Here is a 16,159-nt window from a genome sequence, read left to right on the forward strand (position 1 = left end):
AGAATGCACTCCCAGGCATCCCAGTTCGACGATAAATTACTGATTTGTTCCATAAAGTCCATAATTTATGTCCAAATAGCCACTAGTTGTTAGCGTGTTCAGCCCAGTAATCCATCTACATGAGCACTAGGTCCAGACAAAAACTCTAAGTTCCGTTACAGGTCGTAGAAACATATCAAACGATGTATGGAATCAATCTTTAGGATGTTTTTAACATAAATCATCAATAATTTTCCAACCGGAGAATTCCATTGTCTGTAGCAACGGACTGGAACGAGAGCTAACTCTGTCGGGAGCGTGCGTCACAAGCCCGAGACATTCTGCCAGATCACTGACTCAAACAGGTCTCATGAGCCCCTCCTTTATAGCAGAAGCCTGAAACAAGTTTCTAAAGACGGTTGACATCTAGTGGAAGCCTTAGGAAGTGCAACTTAACCCCATAGACACTGTGTATTCGGTAGGCCAAGCTTTGAAAAACTACAAACCTCAGATATCCCACTTCCTGGTTGTATTTTTCTCAGGTTTTTGCCTGCTATGTGAGTTCTGTTATACTCACAGACATCATTCAAACAGTTTTAGAAACGTCAGTGTGTTTTTCATCCAATACTATTAATAATATGCATATATTAGCATCTGGGACACAGTAGCAGGCAGTTTACTCTGGGCACCTTTTTATCCAAGCTACTCAAAACTGCCCCCCTGTTCCAAAGAATTTAATACTCTGGATAGTTATTTTGTTAAGAATTGATAGTTTAGTTTGATATATAACTTAGCAAAATGTTTTATACCTGTGTGACTGATTGCTACCCAGCCTTGTACCCATCCTTGTATGAGATAATACAATTTAGTTAAACGCCGGTACATGTATCAAGATGTCTTTGCTTGTCACTGTCTCTTTCTTCTATACCTGCATGTACTCATCATCCTTATATGAGCTAATAATGAGACTAAACAATGGTACATGTATCACGCCTTTATTACTTCAGACAGAAATATGATACACATGATGTTACACCAACAGTAGTATCACATTTGTACAGAGCTCGCTTGTCACAAGAGGTTTAATGTCAACTGTTTTTCCTGTGGTACATAAGCATGTAAGCTACCCCATCATATAAGTTAGATCTTGCTTCGTAGGTTGTCTTGACATCCTCCCAAGAGCACTACCAGACGTGAGTGTTGTCTGCAAGATACCAACTGTCATCGTCCCGCACACAAGCTGTGTAATGTCCACAGTAGTGAGTACCACGGTGGGCTACAACGGTGTACAGCTCGTATAGAGCGTCAACGGTCGCGTCGGGTTCTTTCATAATGTATTTCAGATCAAGAGTCTCTAGGAAAGCAAAGCGCTTCTCTATCTTGACTATGTGTGCGGTATCTCTGCCAATGTTTTTAACCCGTCCGATCCTCATACACACAACCGAGGATAATGACAATACATTGCTCGTGATTTCGATCTGTGCAATGGTAGTCACAGGTCGTCAGCGTGTTGTCAGAGTACTGTTTGCTGTATTCCTGCAGCTCGTTGGGGAGATTTTCTTCGATCAACACAGGGACTTAATGAGTATAGACTGGACTGTGTTACAACTCAGGCATCTCATACGTTCCTCCTTCTCAATGTCCCACAATTTCCCTATCTTTTTAGAGGGCCCACAGCCGTCTGCTAGAGCATTGATGATGCACTTGAAGACGAGGTCTGAGTCCTCCTGATCGTCGAAAGACACTCCGCTGTACGTGCTCATCGAGTCTACGAGAAAGCTCGGGTCGTTTTACAGTCCTTCTTTGGTTTGGAAGATTTGACACCTCTTCCTCTTACTTGCCCCAGGTGGTGCTGTGGCTAGGGCAGCTGGCTCCTCAGGTTGATCACAAGAGCTGCAGATGCTTCTGTGCGGGGGAGATGCTCTCTCCTTTCGATGAATGGAGTTACAAGTGCCTTTCCCAGCTGCTCCAGGAACACCCTCCTCTTGTTCCGCTTACGAGGCATCCAGCTAGGGTTGATCTATCTCCATATGACAAAGTAATTGTAGGAGGAAACATCAATGATGTTGTGGAAGATTGCCCGCTGGCCCCTGGTCATCATCCTTCTGCAGCTGTATGTTCCAATCACCTTATCTAGGTTGTCCACACCTCCTTTGTGCAATTGTAGTCTAGGATGATGGCTGGCTTCCTGTCCTGACGATCGCTAATTTCAGCCTCTGTGTGCAGTGTGCTCAGAAGTAACACATTCTTGTTTTTCTTTGGGAGGTAGGAAACTATAGTGGTGGTGGGCGTGAAGACAAACCTTGATGAGAAGACCTCTCTTTCCTTTGACGCAAGCAGTGCAGGTGGGAGCTCAGACTTGTTCTTTCGAACCGTGCCAACCATGGTGACGTTCCTCTTCAGGAGCTGCCGTCCGAGTTCATAAGAGGTGAAGAAATTGTTACATGTCCTCAGTCCCTCTGTCACATCAAGCACAACCCGCCTCCCCTGGTTCTTCTCTGGGCCTCCACTGTTCGGCTTCCCGGTGTAAACTTGCATCTTCCAAGCGTAGCTGGATTTGGCGTCGCAGGCCACCCATGACTTAATCCCATATTTTGCTGGCTTGCTGGGCATGTACTGCCGGAAAGGACAACAACCTTTGGCAAGAAGAGATTAGCATAATCGGTAATTATTAGTATCGATGTCGGCAGAAGCAGTCACAGAAACAGTCACAGACATCAGTAGTCAAAATCACTTTTATTATATATATCAAATCAAATTTATAAAGCCCTTCTTACATCGGCTGATATTACATCAGCTGATGTCTCAAAGTGGTGCGTAGAAGGCCGGTGGCTAGGAAAACTCCCTAGAAAGGACAGAACCTAGGAAGAACCGTAGATATACTACCTCTGAATGGAACCAGTTGCTCATCCACTGTCACGTCAGGCCCTGGGTTGTAGAGGACTGGCAGCCGCTCGACCCACTTGTCCCAGACCTCTCTTATGGCTGCCAGTTTGTCTGTCGCACGTCTTGCGGGTCTCGAGTCACGGTCATTAAATCGTAGCATTCTTGCACTCTCTGCATCCCATAGACTAGCTGCAGCCTAACCTCGGGACCTGTATACACCTGCTAAGATTTGCAGCCCTATGTAGGCATGCAGGTCAGTCTCATCCATCCCTTTCCAGCTGTCTTCATATTTTCGAAACCCCTCCAGATTTGTCATGTCCAGGATGATTGTCTCTATTGCTGGTGTGATGAACAGGTAGAATGTTGAGGCGATGTCATGGGCATGGGAAACGGCATATGTTGTGGGTCCTGGGATCATCTCCATGACCTTATGCTCTGCCATCCTTCCCTGTTTGTGATATGCTACTGAGGACCATTTGACAGGTCATCGCATTACAAGTTGAATAATAACATAGAGGGGATTGGTTTCACTGATTCACGTGTCTGGACATGTACGGACGTGTACCAATGACCCGAGGACAGCGGGAGGATTGATCCCAGTGGCGAGTCAACATGACCCAAGGACAGTGGGAGGGTTAAACACAAGGGCGGGTCATTTTGACCCAAGGACAGCGGGAGGGTTGATCACAGTGGCGAGTCAACATGACCCAAGGACAGTGGGAGGGTTAAACACAAGGGCGGGTCAACATGGCCCAAGGACCGCGGGAGGGTTTTAAACACCAGGGCGGGTCATTTTGACCCAAGGACAGCGGGAGGGTTGATCACAGTGGCGGGTCAACATCACCTGAGGGTTAAACGTATTGACGAACGAAAACATCCAGGATCCATGACGGACGGTCATGTAGTGACACTCGGCCAACCAGCAGTGGAGGACAGCGCCGGTGGCAATTTCCTCTCTGGTGGCCAGTTTTCACCACTGTTGACACCTTGACCAATAGAAGGACTCCCCTAACCCTAACCTCACTCTTACCCTAACCCCCACCTTAACCTCTCTTGGGTACGTGAGACGTTAGCGTCCCACCTCTTCAACAGCCAGTGAAACTGCTGGGCGCCAAATTCAAATACAGAAATACTCATTATAAAAATTCAGAAAACAAAACATATTTTACATAGGTTTAAAGATTAACTTCTTGTGAATCCAACCACGGTGTCAGATTTTTAAAATGCTTTACGGCGAAAGCATACCTTACGATTATTTGAGAACATAGCCCAGCAGACAAATCATTACAAACAGTAACCAGCCAAGTAGAAGTTACACAAGTCAGAAATAGAGATAAAATTAATCCCTTACCTTTGATGATCTTCATATGGTTGCACTCAGCAGACATTCATTTACTCAATAAATGTTCCTTTTCCTCGATAAAGTCTCTTTATATCCAAAAACCTCCGTTTTGTTCGCGCGTTTTCTTCAGTAATCCACAGGCTCAAATGCAGTCAAAACAGGCAGACAAAAAATCCAAATTGTATCCGTAAAGGTCATAGAAACATGTCAAACGATGTTTATATTCAATCCTCAGGTTGTTTTTAGCCTAAATAATCGATAATATTTCAACCGGACAATAACGTCGTCAATATAAAAGGTAAACAAGAAAGGCACTCTCTCGGTCGTGCGCATGAAAAAGCTCTGTGACACTTTAGGGTCCCACTCATTCAGACTGCTCTTACTTCCTCATTTTTCAGAATACAAGCCTGAAACAATTTCTAAAGACTGTTAACATCTAGTGGAAGGCATAGGAACTGCAATTTGAGTCCTAAGTCAATGGATACTGTAATGGCATTGAATAGAAAACTACAAAACCAAAGAAAAACTACTTCCCAAATGGATTTTTCTCAGTTTTTCACCTGCCAAATCAGTTCTGTTATACTCACAGACACTATTTTAACCTCTACCGCTTCTCTCTCCCGGATCCGGGATCCTCCTCATCAAAAAAGCTGACTAGCATAGCCTAGCCTAACGGGACAGGGATATCATATAATATAATTTTCATGAAATCACAAGTCCAATACAGCAAATGAAAGATTAACATCTTGTGAATCCAGCCATCATTTCCGATTTTTAAAATGTTTTACAGCGAAAACACTATGTATTTCTATTAGCTAACCACAATAGCCAAACACACAACCGCATATTTTCACCATGTTTCCACCGCATAGGTAGAGATAAAAGAGATAAAATTAGTCACTAACCAAGAAACAACTTCATCAGATGACAGTCTTATAACATGTTATACAATACATTTATGTTTTGTTCGACAATGTGCATATGTGAGGTATTGTAACGACCTGACCAGAGTTCTTATGTGTTTTGCTTGTTTAGTGTTGATCAGGACGTGAGCTGGGTGGGAATTCTAAGTTGTGTGTCTAGTTTGTCTGTTTCTGTGTTCAGCCTGATATGGTTCTCAATCAGAGGCAGCTGTCAATCGTTGTCCCTGATTGAGAATCATATATAGGTGGCTTGTTTTGTGTTGGGGATTGTGGGTGGTTGTCTTCTGTCTTTGTGTTCTGCACCAGATAGGACTGTTTTTGGTTTTCACATTTATTGTTTTGTTGTTTGTAGTGTTCAGACATTCTTTATTAAATTATGTTTAACACTAGTCGCGCTGCGTTTTGGTCCTCTCCTTCATCCCAGGAAGAAAACCGTTACAGGTATAAATCATAGTTTTACATTCCAGCTACCATCAAAAATAACACCAAAACAGCCAGAATAATTACAGAGAGCAACGTGAAATACATAAATACTCATCATAAAACATTTATGAAAAATACATGGTGTACAGCAAATGAAAGATAAACATCTTGTGAATCCAGACAATATTTCTGATTTTTAAGTGTTTTACAGCGAAAACACAATATAGAATTATATTAGCTTACCACAATAGCCAAACACACAAACGCATTTATTCACCGCAAAGGTAGCTTTCGCAAAAACCAGCAAAAAATATAAAATGAATCACTAACCTTTGGACAACTTCATCAGATGACAGTCTTATAACATCATGTTATACAATACATTTATGTTTTGTTCGAAAATGTGCATATTTAGAGCTGCAAATCGTGGTTATACATTGTGAATACGTTGCAACGTTTTCCCAGAATGTCCGGAGATATTTTGGACACTCACCTAATCTGACCAAAGAACTCATCATAAACTTTACATAAAAATACTTGTTGTATGGCAAATTAAAGATACACTGGTTCTTAATGCAACCGCTGTGTTAGATTTTTTAAAATAACTTTACCATAACATACAGCTTGCGTTATTGTGAGACAGCACTCACCAACACGGCGGAGAATAGGAGTCAACATTTTACACAGAAATACGAAATAACATCATAAATGTTTTCTTACTTTTGCTGAGCTTCCATCAGAATGTTGTACAAGGAGTCCTTGGTCCAGAATAAATCGTTGTTTGGTTTTACAATGTCCATTTCTTCTGTCGAATTGTGGGCCAAAATCCCTGCTGCAGTGTGTGCAAACCTGGTCAAGAACTACAGGAAACGTATGATCTCTGTAATTGCAAACAAAGGTTTCTGTACCAAATATTAAGTTCTGCTTTTCTGATGTATCAAATACTTATGTCATGCAATAAAATGCAAATGAATTACTTAAAAATCATACAATGTGATTTTCTGGATTTTTGTTTTTGGATTCCATCTCTCACAGTTGAAGTGTACCTATGATAAAAATTACAGACCTCTACATGCTTTGTAAGTAGGAAAACCTGCAAAATCGGCAGTGTATCAAATACTTGTTCTCCCCACTGTAGAAGCATATCTCAAATATACAGGTTCTACACATTCCATTTCTCCATGGCAATAGAATGTAAACATTCTATTTTGCCCCAAACATCGCCTACAACTCAATTCTAAGTGTAGCACATTGGACGACTCCACAGTCATTGAGCAGTCGCGACTTTAAGTAATTCCTGTTATCTCTAGAGCATCCCGTATATCTATAGCGCTGCATTTCTTCCCCATCTTACCATGGATAGGGTTTGGTGCATTCCGGAGTTCACTTATGGTGCCACAAAGGTAATCTTAAGAAAATTTAATTTTAGCATACTGTAAATGCCTGTGCATAACAAAGCATAATTATTTTCAATATCTTCATAGGAATTCTGTAGAAGCAGCATTTATTTTCAGACCTGCTGGGAGGAAACATATTTCAATAAACAGGTAAGATTCATCCCACAAAAACAACAGAAAGAGAGTTGTATTTCAAGACAGTTTAGAGAAGTTGGTCATAAGAGTTCTTAATATCACTTGCAAAATGTCAGGCATGAGCAGTTGTGAAAGGTTGCGAGAGGCCCTTCTGAAAGCACACCATGATGTGGCACGGTCTCACACCTTACCTCATCTTGCAGAAGAAGCTCATGGTCCACTATCTGCTGCTCCAGAGTCAAGGCCAGGTCCTGCCCCATGTCACCACGGAGCACATGAGCAACTGGCTGGTGTCTCAGGGCAAAGAATCCCTTAGGGAGAGGTGAGTACCATGTCAGCACTCACCTTCACTGCCTTTTCCTGCCACCACCAGCACTCCAGGAGGTGTGGGTAAAATAAACAGAAAAATCAGAAGCCAGGAAAGTTGAATTGCTCTGTGTTTTATTTGAAGGGTGTGGAAGGAAACCCTGGAGGAGGGAAACGACCTCGCTCAGCTGGTAAGAGAATGAGCGTTAGAGACATACTACAAGTTAGTGGCTTTGGAGACGGGCACATCGCGCTCCACTCCCTAGCATACTACTCGCCAATGTCCAGTCTCTTGACAATAAGGTTGATGAAATCTGAGTAAGGGTAACATTCCAGAGAGACAATAGGGATTGTAGCGTTCCTTGCTTCACGGAAACATGGCTCACTCGAGAGACGCTAACGGAGTCGGTGCAGCCAGCTGGTTTCTTCACGCATCGCGCCGACAGAAATAAACATCTTTCTGGTAAGAAGAGGGGCGGGGGTGTATGCCTTATGATTAATGAGACGTGGTGTGATCCTAACAACATACAGGAACTCAAGTCATTCTGTTCACCTGATTTAGAATTCCTCACAATCAAATGTCGACCGCATTATCTACCAAGGGAATTCTCTTCGATTATAATCACAGCCGTATATATAAGCAGACACATCGATGGCCCTGAACGAACTTTATCTGACTGACTTTGTAAACTGGAAACCACACACCCTGAGGCTGCATTCATCGTAGCTGGGGATTTTAACAAGGCTAATCTGAAAACAAAACTCCCTAAATTCTATCAGCATATCGATTGTGCTACCAGGGCTGGTAAAACCTTGGATCATTGTTATACTAACTTCCGCGACGCATATAAGGCCCTCCCCCGCCCTCCTTTCGGAAATGCTGACCACGACTCCATTTTGTTGCTTCCAGCCTACAAACAGAAACTAAAACAGCAAGCTCCCGCGCTCAGGTCTGTTCAATGCTGGTCCGACCAATCTGATTCCACACTTCAAGACTGCTTCGATCACGTGGATTGGGATATGTTCCGCATTGCGTCCAACAACAACATTGACGAATACGCTGATTCGGTGAGCGAGTTCATTAGAAAGTGCATTGACGATGTCGTACCCACAGCAACGATTAAAACATTCCCAAACCAGAAACCGTGGATTGATGGCAGCATTCGCGTGAAACTGAAAGCGCGAACCACTGCTTTTAACCAGGGCAAGGTGACCGGAAACATGACCGAATACAAACAGTGTAGCTATTCCCTCCGCAAGGCAATCAAACAAGCTAAGTCCCAGTATAGAGACAAAGTAGAGTCGCAATTCAACAGCTCAGACACAAGAGTATGTGGCAGGGTCTACAGTCAATCACGGATTACAAAAAGAAAACCAGCCCTGTCGCGGACCAGGATGTCTTGCTCCCAGACAGGCTAAATAACTTTTGCTCGCTTTGAGGACAATACAGTGCCACTGACACGGCCCGCTACCAAAACCTGCGGGCTCTCCTTCACTGCAGCCGAGGTGAGTAAAACATTTAAACGTGTTTAACCTTCGCAGGCTGCAGCCCAGACGGCATTCCCAGCCGCGTCCTCAGAGCATGCGCAGACCAGGGCTGGTGTGTTTAAGGACATATTCAATCAATCCTTATCCCAGTCTGCTGTTCCCACATGCATCAAGAAAGCTAAGGTAACTGAGCTAAACGGACTACCGCCCCGTAGCACCTCACTTCCGTCATCATGAAGTGCTTGAGAGCTAGTCAAGGACCATATCACCTCCACCTACCTGACACCCTAGACCCACTCCAATTTGCTTACCGACCCAATAGGTTCACAGACGACGCAATCGCACCACACTGCACACTGCCCTAACCCATCTGGACAGAGGAACTACCTATGGGAGAATGCTGTTCATCGACTACAGCTCAGCATTTAACACATTTGTACCCTCCAAACTCGTCATCAAGCTCGAGGAACCCTGGGGTCTCGACCCCGCCTGTGCAACTGGGTCCTGGACTTCCTGACGGGCGCCCCCAGGTGGTGAGGTAGGTAACAACATCTCCACCCCGCTATCCTCAACACTGGGGCCCACAAGGTGCGTTCTGAGCCCTCTCCTGTACTCCCTGTTCACCACGACTGCGTGGCCATGCACGCCTCCAACTCAATCATCAAGTTTGCGGACGACACTACAGTGGTAGGCTTGATACCAACAACGAACGAGACGCCTACAGGGAGGACGGTGAGGGCCTCGAGTGTGGTTGCAGGAAAATAACCTCACCACTCAACGTCAACAAAACAAAGGAGATGATTGTGGACTTCAGGAAACAGCAGAGGGAGCACTCCCTATCCACATCGACGGACAGTAGTGGAGAAGGTGGAAAGTTTTAAGTTCCTCGGTGTACACATCACGGACAAAACTGAATTGGTCCACCCACACAGACAGCGTTGTGAAGAAGGCGCAGCAGCGCCTCTTCAACCTCAGGAGGCTGAAGAAATTCGGATTTCACAAAAGCACTCACAAACTTCTACAGATGCACAATCGAGAGCATCCTATCGCTGTATCCACCGCCTGGTACGACAACTGCTCCGCCCACAACCGTAAGGCTCTCCAGAGGGTAGTGAGGTCTGCACAACGCATCACCGGGGGCAAACTACCTCCCTCCAGGACACCTAACCACCCGAGTGTCACAAGAGAGGCCATAAAGATCATCAAGGACAACAACCACCGAGCACTGCCTGTTACCCTGCTATCATCCAAAAGCGAGGTCAGTACAGGTGCATCAAAGCAGGGACTGAGAGACTGAAAAACAGCTTCTATCTCAGGCCATCAGACTGTTAAACAGCACCACCTAACATTAGTGGCCGCTGCCAACATACTGACTCAACTCCAGCCACTTTAATAATGGAATTGATGGAATTATGTAAACATGTATCACTAGCCACTTTAAACAATGCCACTTAATATAATGTTTACATACCCTACATTACTCATCTCATATGTATATGTATATTACTGTACTGTATATCATCTACTGCATCTTGCCATCTTTATGTAATACATGTATCACTAGCCACTTTAAACTATGCCACTTTATGTTTACATACCCTACATTAACTCATCTCATATGTATAGACTGTACACTATACCATCTACTGATCTTGCCTATGCCGTTCTGTACCATCACTCATTCATATATCTTTATGTACATACTTCTTATCCCTTTACACTTGTGTGTATAAGGTAGTGTTGTGAATTGTTAGGTTAGATTATTTTGGTATTACTGCATGTCGGAACTAGAAGACAAGCATTTCGCTACACTAAAAAACACAATCCATTACACTGCTAACCATTTGTGTATGTACAAATAAAATTTGATTTTATTTGATTTTGAGCTCTTTACTAGCCATTCAACAACGAGATAGCACAGCTGAATAGATCTGTTGTGAAATTACACTAATGGGACTTCCTGTTTCATACTGCAGGCCTGGGAAGTAAACACTTGCCTAAAAATGATGGACATAGAGCACAAGGCTTTTTGCAAGCTCCGCCGCTCCATGCACTCCACCTCGCCAGCTGACATGTGAGTTCCATGTACTGCCCTGCATATGACTTGATCCATTTATCTACACATCTGGAACTACGCAGAAACAGACTAAGACAGTGTTCTCTGTGAGCACATTGCACATTGCACATCGTTTAGCTTTGTCTTCTCCTTTTTGTTGATTTCAGCGATCCTAAAGTCCACAGCATCGTGGAGAGAGCTGTGAGGAGCATTCTGGGCGAGCAGTCCAATGAGCCCCATAGCAACCTGCTCAGCCCATCTCAGGTGGTGGTGGAGGTGGTTCCCGGGCTCCTCCTGGCCCTGTGGCTTCAGCCAGAGGAAGGCCATTCAGAGCACCCAATCCTAATAAGCGGGATGGCCGTGGTGCTTCTCCGTAGTGGAGAAGCTCTCCTGCATTTTAAAGGACCCTTCCCCTCACATCCCTTTCTCCCGGGCTGCTGCTTTTGACTGTGCAGTCGATCCTCGGGAGACTCAGTCAATCCTTCTCCACGGATGACCTCCAGAGCCCTTTTTATATGAGCTCTGTCTGTGCCTTTGTGGTTGGAGTGGTAATTTATCACTGTTACAGGTGCTGTTCTCTTGTACCTGTTTTCATTTCGAGGACCTGTGTCCTTTATTACTCATACAGACTTCCCAGAGCTGAGATTTAATGGTCTAACAGGTGTTTTTCATTTTGTTTCMCACATTAAACAGACATTTGAGAACGGAATTGCTTACAGTTGTACCTATGATGCACAGACACACTAAAGCTTACAGTGTAGTTTGAATAGTCAGTTCCACTTATTTGCAGATGTATTCCCTATTATTTACAGATCGAAATATGTAACATTTGAAATGAATGTGGCAGAACAGTTTAGCATAGAGTTCCTGTGGGAGTCTTCTCCTTCAGTCTTTTTGCCTCCTAGGCCTCGTTTCTAATTACATGGGATTTCCCCAGTGCCAACTTCCCATGAGATGGCCGCTGTCTACTGTCATGTGGGGCTGGATGACAGATATCGTTATGCCGATATCGCTGCTGTCCATGGTCCTGAAATATACAATCTCGGCTATTTGCATATGTACGACCGTCCAAACTTGACCCCACACACATACACACACATGAATGCTAATGTAACAAATGTGAAATGACTAGCTAGTTAGCGGTGGTGCACGCTAATAGCCTTTCAATCGGTGACGTCACTTGCTCTGAGATTCTTGAAGTAGTGGTTCCCCTTGCCCTTGCAAGGGCCGCGGCTTTTGTGGAGCGATGGGTAACGATGCTTCGTGGGTGTCAGTTGTTGATGTGTGCAGAGGGTCCCTGGTTCGCGCCCGGTTCGGGGAGAGGGGACGGACTAAGATTAAACTGTATACATTGATGCTGTTGACCCGGATCACTGGTTTGCTCGCGGCAAAGCAGGAGGTCGAGAAGGGGGTGAGTGTAACTGATTGATGAAATGGCTAGCTGGTTAGCTGTGGTGCGCGCATAATAGCCTTTCAATCGGTGACGTCACTTGCCTGAGACCTTGAGTAGTGGGTTCCCCTGCTGCTCTGCAATGGGCCGCGGCCTTTGATGGAGCGATGGGTACGATGCTTCGTGGGTGACTGTTGTTGATGTGTGCAGAGGGTCCCTGGTCGCGCGCCCGGGGCAAGCGACGGACTAAAGTTATACTGTTGCACTAATCTCTCACACAACTTTTGAACATTGCACAACTGCAACAAGACACTGAAAGAGCACTTTTATTCAAGTGTGTTTGTGTTTGAATAAAGACCGAAGATGAAATCAATGGTGTGGATGTTGATTGGACAATGTATATGTGCTTTGCAGAAGCCATTTTTTTTGCATTCCTGTAGCGTGTATTTTACTGGCTATGATCAGATTGCTTGTGCTTAAACCGGAATGAAGATTTGGTCTGAGAAACTTTGCGGATTTATAGCATGATAGCTATTTCTTTTCAATAAGGCAATGTATATATGACTCCTTTCAAAGAGTCACTCATGTTCACTTTCTTGCACATATACAGTGTGTTCACTCCCTTTAGCTTATTCTCATTTTGTTTTCTACAGCCTGAATTCCCATGATAAATTATAGTTTTTTCTCATCTCACCCGCTACAGACAAAACTAATACTGACATAGATGACAAACATGTTAAAAATGCTTTTTTCAAATGTATTGAAAATGAAAACAGAAATATCTAATTATACGTAAGTATTCACATAATACATGTTAGAATCACCTTTAGCCGCGATTAAAGCTGTGAGTCTTTCTGGTAAGTTCCCAAGAGCTTTGCGCACCTTGGATGGTGCAATAGCACATATATACAGTACAGTCAAAGTCTGGGACACACGAAACGTCAGTACTAAGAGTGATAGTGTTTCTTGTTATGTTTATGTTGTATTAAGTGTTTATGACAATCTTAGGAAGTAAATAGTGAAGACATCAAAAACTATGAAGATAGGCACAATGATCAATGATGTAACATGTACTACAAAGAAAAAGTTAAAGATAAAGATCATAAGATATATTCTATCATATTTTGGATTCTATTGAAGTACGCCAGCGCGATGTATACCTGATCACAAACCTTTTCATGGGTGTCACCATGTATGCACTTAAAATTAACAGGTGTACCTTCATAGAAAGTTTAATTTGATGGAGGGAGAATTGGAACTTTCCTTCTTAGAAAAGCGTTTGAGCCAAATAAGCGTGTGTCGTGTGAACAAGGTGGACGCGCATAGGGTTTTACAGAAGATAGCTCTATTTGGTAAGAAGACACAAGCCCAATATTGATATGCAACGAACACCTCAATAAGCAAAGAAAACAACAGTCATCGTCACTTAAATGGCTGCTGTATTGCTGCAGTATTGAAAAACTGGAAAATATGTGCCCATTCAAACGGCCTTTACTCAATTTTTGCTCGTACAATATGCATATTATTATTACTATTGGATAGAAAACAGTCTCTAGTTCTAAAACTGAATTATTTCTCTAATGGAACAGGAACTCTTTTTACAGCCATTTCCTATCCGGAAGTGAGATTTCCAAAATCGATGTCTCTCTTCAACGAGCTTGTCTATAAAGGGCATGTCACTAAGACTGTGAAACACGTCATACGCCTTCCCCTGGGAGTCATGCGAGTGAGAGGAAATGACTAATTATCTCGTCCTGGGATTGAACACAACCTCTTGGAGTGAGAGTTGCGCACTTTATTTTTTTTCGTGGCGCGAAGTAGGACCCTGGACTCGGCTCTGGAAACCCGTTAAAGGTGAATATGATCTCCGGCTTCGATTATTTGATACATGTCACAATATCATCCTAAGTATGTTTTTTTCATATAGTTTAATTATATTATTGAAATTTATTCTGGACTTTAGAGTGATGCGACGCAAGAATTTTGTCAAGACGGAGAGGTTAGCTCTGCACGGCCAGTGTGCTGCTAATTCAAGAGGGAAATCGTTCGTCTGGATCCAAGAAAGACGGTTCTGAACAAAGGACCCTTGGAGAACTTCTGATGAAGATCAACAAAGATAAGGACCCAATTTGGGATGCTTTTCATATATCTGTCGAACTGTGCTATGCTAACCGTTTGACTAGAATCAATGCTGCTGTGTGCTAGCTATTGTAGTAAGCTAATATAAGATAATTGTGTTTTCGCTGTAAACACTTCAAAAAATCGGAAATATTGGCTCTATTCACAAGATCTTTGTCTTTCAATTAGCTATGCACCATATATTGTTCTGAAATGTTTTATGATGTGTAATTAGTAGTTGACGTTGGTGTCTGTATGTCTCTGCTGTCCGTGGATTTCTGACTGTAGCTATGATGGTAGCAGTAATGTAAAACTGATTTATAGCTAAAATATGCAAATTTTTTGAACAAAACATAGATTTTTTGTGTAAACATGTTATAGGACTGTCATCTGAGGTAGTTTTTTCTAGTTATTTAGGTTGGTTCTAGGTTAGTTAGGTTGGCTTGTGCATGCTACTTGCATCCTACTTGTGCTGTGAAAAATGTCTGTCCTCTTTTTTATTTGGTGTGGCGTAACATAAATATATGTGGGTGTTTTTCCTCGTTAAACTTTTAAAAAATCGGACATGTTGGCTTGGATTTGACAAGTGTTTATCTTTCAAATGCTGTATTGGACTTTGTTAATTGTGTGTGAAGTTATAATATTTAAAAAAAAATAGATTTTGAAATTTCGCGGCGCCCTGCATTGAGCTGGATGCTTCGTACGATACGGTGTACACGCGTCGGCTGCAGCCATAACAGGTAAGACATGAAGGTCAGTCATGGGGAAATTTCAAGTACTTTGAAAGTTTCTTCTAGTGCAGTCGCAAACCATGAAAGCGCTATTTGATGATAAAACTGGCTTCATGAGGAAGACCCGAGTTACCTCTGCTGCATGAGATAAGTTCAGTAAGAGTTAGACTGCAGCCTCAGATTGGAGGCCCAATAAAGTGCTTCACAGAGTTCAAGAAACAACAATCTCACATGCACTGTTTTAGAGGAGACTGCGTGAATCGGCCTTTCGTGTTGTATTGTCCATTGAAGCCACTCTAAAGGACGGACACCAATAATAAGAAGAAGGACTTCCTTGGGCCAGAAACACGTGCAATGGACCCGTTAGACTGTGGGACAATGTGTCCTTTGGTCTGATGCGTTCAAATTTGAGATTTTGGCTTTTCAATGTGTGTGTAAAGAATCCAGGGTGTTTATGTTGGGTTCTACGCGTGCATTATAAACTATTTGTTGAATGGTCTAAATCGTCAGAAGCTGCTTCATTCATGGTGCTCTGATAAGTGCTTGACGGAGAAAGAGCTTGTATCTTGCCAAGGAAAAGTTGAAAGGACTGAGGAAGCCAATGGATATACATGGAAGGAAGATGGAAGAACCTCAAAGAACATTGCCTTTTCAAGATCATGTAACAATCAAACATAACATCAAAAATGCATTGCTTATATTCCTGCCCTTCTAACAGAAAAACGCAAAACATGATTTCACTTACTTTTGATTTGAATCATGTGAAAACATGTTTGGAACACAACGTGATCACATTTTCACATGTTATAGTTTAATGTAATCACATTTGCTTTACATGTTATCAGATTATCTTCAATAGAAGATTAAGTGAAAACGATGTTTATTGGACAACACATCCCGGTTTTGGTATCCAGATGTGAAATCTCATGTGGTTTTTTGCTTAAACGCCCTAGCAGGGTCCACACTCAAAGGTTGTTAATAATGC

The 16,159-nt window shown here is 43.0% G+C and overlaps 1 pseudogene; it reads right to left on the minus strand.

Moving 5' to 3' along the window:
* Nucleotides 1-1,837: 1,837 nt before the first annotated feature.
* Nucleotides 1,838-3,307, minus strand: LOC139025281 (piggyBac transposable element-derived protein 4-like; annotated as a pseudogene).
* Nucleotides 3,308-16,159: the final 12,852 nt, after the last annotated feature.

This window comes from Salvelinus sp. IW2-2015, unplaced genomic scaffold (genome assembly GCF_002910315.2).
Source record: "Salvelinus sp. IW2-2015 unplaced genomic scaffold, ASM291031v2 Un_scaffold2461, whole genome shotgun sequence".
Taxonomy (NCBI): domain Eukaryota; kingdom Metazoa; phylum Chordata; class Actinopteri; order Salmoniformes; family Salmonidae; genus Salvelinus; species Salvelinus sp. IW2-2015.